Source organism: Chiloscyllium plagiosum, unplaced genomic scaffold (genome assembly GCF_037043375.1).
Source record: "Chiloscyllium plagiosum isolate Xiang-an unplaced genomic scaffold, Cpla_swu_hap1 HiC_scaffold_13, whole genome shotgun sequence".
Lineage (NCBI taxonomy): Eukaryota > Metazoa > Chordata > Chondrichthyes > Orectolobiformes > Hemiscylliidae > Chiloscyllium > Chiloscyllium plagiosum.
Genome location: NW_028270151.1, coordinates 17,021,450 through 17,029,907, shown reverse-complemented (window position 1 = coordinate 17,029,907; position 8,458 = coordinate 17,021,450). Strand labels below are relative to the sequence as shown.

Below are 8,458 nucleotides of genomic sequence, written 5' to 3'. Positions count from 1 at the left end.
GCAGAATGGCCTCATTCTACATTATATAATCCATTGACTCTATTAAATTTTTCGGGAGGTCAGTCAGGCCATTGATGAAACATTCCATCCAACAGGCTAATAAAGGATCTTAGCCAAAATAAAACTTAGGAAGATTCTATAAAATAACTATGAGCCTATGGTGCTTCATAAGAATCAGGGAAAGTTTTGTAAATAATGAGGGATCAATCCGAAATGCATCCTTATGAATATGTGATAGAACGAAAGAATCATTCGAGAATGCAACGGAAAACTTTCCCTTTCTTGCCAAGACTATTTCCATCCCTTCAGCCACCAGTGGAACATCCAAACACTTTACTTCCTCTTCAGACGTTCGGGGCAGTAGCAGTGACTAATGCACGATTTTGCACCATGTTAAATTGGGCAGGTTAAGGGATTATGTTATAATTTTGATTTGATTCAATTAAACACAACTTTTGCCTGTCACTTGAAACAGTTTTTCACATCCATTGCCAGCTGATTATGTAACATTTATGTTTGTGGTGGAAGTATGGAACTTAGCAGCAGATGGTGCGAACGAAATATTTAATTCTGTCTTGACTTGTGACATATTTGCAAAATACTGGGGCTAAACCAAATCTTCAAGCAGCTTTTTTCTGGTTTTTGGCTGATCAATTCGAGTCTTTTCTAGCTGAATGCATACATTGTCTTTTTGTTTCCTGATTTGAATCAATTAGCACAATTGGCTTTCACAAAAAGTTCCTTGGCTGAATCTCATCTGATCATTTGGGAATTCTAGGGAATTCCCATTCCCAGCAATAATAAAGGTCACACTGCTTAGTCATGAATTCCTGTGATTCAAAAGGAGGGTTCTATTATATGTCCCGTTTCCAGTTTTAGAGATGGCCTGTCAAGGACAGTAGTTAAGCAAAATGTAGACATAAACAAGGCATCGATGGTGGTACTCTAATGCACTCAGTTTAATTTATTTACGTCTGATTTTCTTTAAACAATATAAGAGTTTGGATTAAGGTGGCCTCTTTCTTGACACCAGAATACCCGAAACCATTTTACAACCAATTGATTATGATCTTAAACGTGCAGTCACTACTACAATGTGACAGACAATTTTGCAATGTCCGACAATGCAATGAGATAAGAAGGCAGGTAATCGGTTTGACTTTTTTGGATAAATATTGGCTAAATGTCAGCCAGACGATCAGAGAGAACTTCTCCACTCATCTTCAAAATAGTGGCGTTGGGTATTTTATATCTGCCTGAGAGATGTAACTCGGTCCTCAGTATAATCTCAGCAGCTGAAAGATGGCACCTCTTCAGTGCTGCTCTAGAGTGGCCTAGATGCTGTGCTCCAGTTTCTAGGAAGGGCCTTTGACTCAAACTCCTGACTAATAGGAAAATGCCACCACTTATTCATTTCCTCTGTCTCTCTTTATTTTCACCCTTTTTCTAACACTCACTTTTATCCAAAACCCATCTACATTGAATTCTCCAATTTAAAATAGCCTCCCTTCCCATCCCCTGACTCCCCTTCCAGTCCCATCCCCTCCCTTCCATTCCTCCAATTGACCCCTCTTTCCAGCTACCACTCGGATTCATTTCTCCCACTGACCAACCAGGTGGTACCCTTTACCTGTGCTCATCTATCACTGCCTTACCACTCCGCCCCCTCCCCACCCACAACCCACCCCTCCGCTTTATCTTTAGCTCCCCTTACCCCCACCCCCAGTCCTGAAGAAGGGTTACACCCGAACATTGGTTTCTCCGCCTCCTGGTGCTGCTTGGCTTGCTGTGTTCTCCCAGCCTCCTGCTTGTCTACCTTTCAAGACGGGCAGTGAGACACACCATTGTTCTGCCATTCTCACATTCCGATCACTTAATCTGCACTATCAACATCCTTTCTCTCTCAGCACTCTACACCCCATCACTGCCACACCTCCACTTCAGCATAAATGCTGCCTCCTTAACACTTCACTTCAGCTCGGATGAAGAGTCATCTAGACTTGAAGTGTTAGCTTGCTCTCTCAATAGATGCTGCCTGGCCTGCTGTGATCTCCAGTATTTGTTGTTTTCTAATATCTCCTTCTTTGTTTCAGTTCTCTTCTGATTACGTCTCTTTGCAGTGCCTTGGCACATTATTTTATATTGAAGCCACCATATCGTAATGTTGTTTCATCTAATGCAAAAGTACATAAATGTAATAAGTGTAGAAGTTTAATAACGTGTAATAAGATCCTCAGATATTTGCAACCCGAATATTAAAGTATTTATTTTATGGAAAACATTTTTCCAGAGTAATTCTCAAAGCATGGGTTACACCCTGTCAATAGTGGAATGGTTTGAAACTAAATAAAATGAAATACAATATTCCACTTCTCTGACAAGGCTTGGCTGTGAACAGGTGAGTAAAACAATTGCAGAGAAAGCTAAATAGCGTGAAATATATGGCAGCCATAACAACAATGTAACAAATTATACAATTTCAAAAGTCTCAGCAGATTGCAGATGTTGAGATTTCACCAATGATAAATCCATATTTTTGGAATAGAATTACCAGATTGTCTTCAGAGTGCTATTAACAATATTTCTTGCAATTTTTACTGCATGTTGGGACACAATTCTGGTTTAATTTGGCCTAGAACGTGCAGCATATGTCCTGCAATAATGCACTGACAGATGAGCTATCGATAGGACAAGCTCCTTACTATCACGCTTCTTATTTGCAGTCAGTTGTAGCCACAGTATCGTGAGACACCACAAGATTGCGCCATCACACTTTTAACTCTATTTCCAATTGAGATGTAATCCAACAGTTTGTGGAAAGACCAATCTTCAGGCACGGGGAATAAAAACCCTGTCCATCACAGCCTTGGAATTATTGAATAATGCAGCACATAAGAGCATTAAGCCAGAGCTTGAGCTGGCACTTTGGAAGTGACATATCTTTAGATCCACCTCCTCCCTGCTCTTGGCACATGGCCTTGCAAATATTTCCCTTTCAAGTATAATCCAATGCCCTTTTGAAAATAACCACAGATTCTGCTTCAAACAGTCTCACAGGCAAGCATATTGATAATAACGCAGTCTTCCCCGTGAAACATTAGTCTGTTTCTTCATCCTCATTAATACGCTGTTGAAACCAACAGGCTTCCTTTCATGGAGCACCTTTCGTAATGTCAGGCGGGCGAGAATGTGTTACAGACAATGAAGTACTCTTGAAGTGGCTGTTGAATTTTGGAATAAACACAATTGTCATTTATGGCCTAGAAAGCTCCTACAAACACAGCAATTTGATAATGAGCAGCTTATCACTCACTAGAAACTTTGGCTGTGGGATAACATTGCCATGACACTGGACAAAATGCCCACTTCGTCTGCAAAATTCTCCCCCAGTCCACCGGAGAGGACAGACAGAGCCTTGATTTAAGGCCTCTTCCACACAAAACCCTTTCTAACTGTGCACTGTTCCCTCAGTATTACACAAAAAAGACACATTTTGCATTTAAGCATTTGGAAAGAGAACTCAGACTTACAACCTGCTGAGCTTCAGGTGAAATCTGAAATAAAAAAAGAATTGCCACACTGAGCCAAGGCATACACGCCAACGGTTAATGCCAGTCTAGAATAGAGAGAAAGTTTGACCTTGCTGCAGGCATAAATCACAGTGAAACTACATGTCCACTTTTTAGAGTCATAGGATCACAGAATCTCTACAGCAGGAGATTCCACTCATAGAGTCTACACTAACCCTCCAAACAGCATCCCACCCAGACCCACAGCCTATGCTATCCCTGTAACCCCTGCATTTCCCATGGCTAATCTACCGAGTTTGTACATCCCTGGACACTAGAGGCAATTTAGCATGGCCAATCCACCTAACTTGCATATCTTTGGACTGTGGAAGGAATCTGGAGCACCCACAGGAAACCCACGCAGAGACAGGGAGAATGTGCAAACTCCACACAGAAGTCGCCCGAGCCATAGAGTCATACAACATGGAGACAGACCCTTTGGCCGAACTTGTCAGTGCTGACCAGATTTCCAAAACTGAACTAGTCCCATCTGCCTGCATTTGTTCCATATTCCTCAGAACCTTTCCTATCCATGTACTTATCCAAATGTCTTTTAAATGTTGTAATTGTGCAGCCTTCACCAGTTCCTCTGGCAGCTCATTCCGCACACGCACCACCCTCTGTGTGAAAATGTTATGCCTCAGATTCCTTTTATATATTTCCCTTCTCACCTTAAACCTATGCCATCTAGTTTTGGACTTATAGAGTCATAGAGATGTACAGCAAGGAAGCAGATCCTTCGGTCCAACCCGTCCATGCCGACCAGATATCCCAACCCAATCTAGTTCCACCTGCCAGCACCCGACCCATATCCCTCCAAACCCTTCCTATTCTATACCCATTCAAATGCCTCTTAAATGTTGCAATTGTACTTGCACTAGGGGAAAACATCTTGGCTATTCACTTCATCCATGCCTCTCATGATTTTCGAAATCTCTATAAGGTGACTCCTCAGCCTCCCACACTCCAGAGAAAACAGTCTCGGCCTATCCAACCTCTCCTTTATAACTCAAACCTTCCAGTCTCAGGACCATCCCTGTAAATCTTTTTTGCACCCTTTCCAATTTAATAACATCTTTCCGAGAGCAAGATGATCAGAATTGTACACAGTACTCCAATTGCAGCTTTACCACCGTCTTGTACAGCCTTAACATGACATTCCAACTCCTGTACTTAATGCTCTGACTGATGAAGACAAGCATACCAAATGCCTTCTTCAGCACCCTGTCTACCTGTAACACCACTTTCAAGGAACTATGTACCTGCATCCCTTGGTCTGTCTGTTCAACAACACTCCCCAAGGCCCTAACATTAACTGTGTAATTTCTGTCCTTTTTTGACTTACCAAAATGCAACCCACACGTTTATCTAAATTAAACTCCATCTGCCATTCCTCTGCCCACTGGCCCAGTTGATCAAGATCCCGTAACCATGCCTCATATATTCTCAGCCAAACTGTTTATATAAATGATGAACAACAGTGGACCCAACACCGATCCTTACAGCTTACTCACAAGCCTCCAGTCTGAGCAACAATTCTCTACTACCATCTTCTATCTCCTACCATCAAACCAATCTTGTAAAAAATTAATAGCTCTCCCTGGATCCCATGTGATCAAACCTTACTAATCAGTCTACCATGTGGGAACTTGTTGAAGGCCTTGCTAAAATCCATATAGGTAATGTCTATCGCTCTGCCTTATCTATTTCTTGGTCACCTCTTCAAAAAACTCAATAATATTTGTGAGACACAGTTTCCCAATTCAAAGCCATGCTAATTATCCCTAATCAGTCCTTGCCTTTCCAAATGTAGGTAGATCCTATCTCTCAAAATTCCTTCCAAAAAAACTTTCCATCACTGACGTCAGGCTATGGGTGCTGCTGGCTGGGTCATCCCTAATGGTCATTCTGGTGGTGATGCGCTATCTTCTTGAGCCACAGTAGTCCATTTTTGGGCAACAGATGGTTAGCTCAGTTGACGGATAGCTGGCTTGCAGTCTAACATGATGCCAACATCATGGGCTCAATTTCTGTGCCACATGACATTATCATGAAGGATTCTCCTTCTCAACCTCTTCCTCTTGCTGGAGGTGTAGTGATCCTCAGATTAAACCATCACCAATCCTGTCTCTCTAATGGGACAGCAGCCCTATAGTATGTCAAGACTCTGGTGACTTTACCTTCACACCAATAATGCTGGCAGTGAGTGAATTCCAGGATTTTGACCTAGTGATAATGAAGGGACAGCAATATATTTGCAGTCAGGTTGTTGTGGGTTAAGACAACTTGCAGGTCATCATATCCTCATGTACTTGCAACCCTTGTACTTCGAGGTGGCAGATGTGGTGATGTTGCCAGAGAAGGTTTCATGATTTCATAGAATCCCTACAGAGTGGAAACAGGCCATTCGGCCCAACAAATCCACAAGGACCCTCCAAAGAGTAACCCACCCAGACCCATTCCCCTACCCTACAGCTCTACATTTACCCCTAACTAATGCACCTAACCTACATATCCTGAAAAATATGGACACCTTAGCAAGGCCAATTCACCTAACCTGCACATCTTTGGACTGTGGGGGGAAACCAGAGCACCCAGATGAAATCCATGCAGACACGGAGAGAATGTATAAACTCCACACAGACAGTCACCCGAGGCTGGAATTGAACATGTGTCCCTGGAGCTGTAAGGAAGCAGTGCTAACCACTAAGCCACCGTGCCACCCCCACAGTTGTAATATAAGTTTATACTGTTGCCATGGTGTATTAGGATTGGAGGGAGTGAACATTTAAGGTTTGCAAATTACATTAGCTGTTTTATTTTGGACAGAGTGAGATACTGTAAGTGTTGTTGGAGCTGCACTCAACCCCACAGCTGGAGAGTACTACATCACACTCCTGAGATGAGGAACTCTTGTAGTGATGTTATGAAGAAACTTGCCCTCCAACTGCTCCAGCCACTTCTCTTTGTACTAGTGGCGAGCTTACCCCCAATAACATTAAGTTAACTTTTGCCAGGGCTCCTTGGTTCCATAATCAAAAGCTGCCCTCATGTCAAGGACAGCTATTCTCAAAAATACCAAAGAACAGGCAGATGCTAGAACAAATTGCTGGAAAAACTCAGCAGGTCTGGCAATATCTGTGGAGAGAAAGCAGAATTAACATTTCAGGTCCAGTGACCCATCTTCAGAACCCACAACGTCAACTCTGCAATCATTCTCACCTCACTCTCACCTCACCTCTTGAGGTCAGCTCTTCTTTCTATGTTTTAATGAGGTGAGGAGCCATGTGGACCTGATCAAACTCAAACTATCACGGAGCAGATTGTTATTGTGTAAGTGCAGCTTCACAGCACTGTCAATGACACTAACCATTTTACCATTAATTTGAAGATGATTGAGCGTGGACTGATGGGGATGTAATTGGCCAAATTATATTTTTCCTGCTTTTATGGATGGGACAGCCCTGGGCAATGTTCTGCATTATCAGGTAGATGCCTACTTTGGAACTGTACTGGAACAGCTAATCCATCAGATTTTATTACTATTGTTGGGGTGGCATCGGGGCTCATAGCTTTTGCTGTATCCAATTGTTTTGGTCAGTACTCTATATCACAAACGGGGAATACGACTGGCCGAATACTGACATCTGTGACTCTAGGGATCTCAGCAACAGCCCAGAGTGGATCATCCATTCAGTACTTTGAACTGAATAGGGTTGAAATGCTTGCAATAATCTTGTCTTTTGCACTATTGTACTGGGCTTTCCCACCATTGTGGATAAGGATATTCGCCAAGCCTCCGGCCCTTACAGGTGTTAGTTAATTTGGAGTTTTGAACAAAAATTTATTTAGGTGACTGGCTCTTCCACGCAAAATATACACTTGTCTAAATTTGAATTTGAATTTGAATTGGTTAATTCCAACTTCTTTCCACAGATGCTGCCAGACCTGTTGAGCTTTTCCAACAAGTTCTGGATTTGGTGTTCAACTGCCTTCTTTGTTCTGACAGTAACTGTGTACAAAAATATCATAACAGTGAAAGACCATCAACCCCAACGCAAAACATACCAAAGCTGAAAGTAATTGATGCACAGATAAGTCACATTCATAAGCGGTCATATCTGAACACTGAAGTTTCATACTCCTAGAATGATCCAATTCCCATTATCCGTATAACATAATAATAACCTGTAGGAATTGCAAATGGTTTGCTGTGAATGTGGCAGAGGATTTTTCACTAGACACTGAGCTTAGTTTGACAAAAACTCATGGGATTGGAGTGTCACGAGCTTAACCAGGATTTCTGTCAATCTCCAGATGCCCAGAGGGCTGAAGTCACATGACAACCAGATCAAGTAAGGACAGCGGTTTTATTAAAAGCAAATACTGCGAATGATGTAAATCCAAAATATAAACAAAACAGAAAGTGCTAGAAAAACTCAGCACGTTTGGCAGCATCGGAGGAGAGAGAGACCGTGATATCAGATTGAAAACATTAATTTTTCGTCCACACATGTGGAGTTCCTCTTGCACTTTGTTTTTTTTTCATGAAGGATGACAGATTAAGGACACTAGTGAAACAGATATGCTTTTTCTAACAATGGTTGCATGGATGTCAAATTCCCCTTGAAATCTACATGTGTTTTGGTGAACTCTAGTTTCACCATCTGCTGTGGTGATGATTTCAATTTGTCTCCCCATTGACCTTGGATTACTAATGCAATGACATTACCATTACCCCATCACCTCCCTCACTGATGCGTTACAGGTGAAAGAGATTCCAAGGTCCTGGAACAAAATGTATTGGTGTAAGTGACTGTGCATCAAACCATGAGATTAGTACTGTAATGCTGTTGAATACAGACAGATATTGCAGACATTGCCAGCAT

The 8,458-nt window shown here is 42.1% G+C and overlaps 1 long non-coding RNA gene across 1 annotated transcript in view; it reads right to left on the bottom strand.

Moving 5' to 3' along the window:
• Nucleotides 1-3,061: 3,061 nt before the first annotated feature.
• Nucleotides 3,062-8,458, bottom strand: part of LOC148148254 (uncharacterized) — a 347,904-nt gene continuing 342,507 nt past the window's right edge. Inside the window, exon 4 of the long non-coding RNA XR_015759110.1 lies at nucleotides 3,062-3,221. This is a non-coding gene — a long non-coding RNA (uncharacterized LOC148148254). The remainder of the gene's footprint in view (nucleotides 3,222-8,458) is intronic.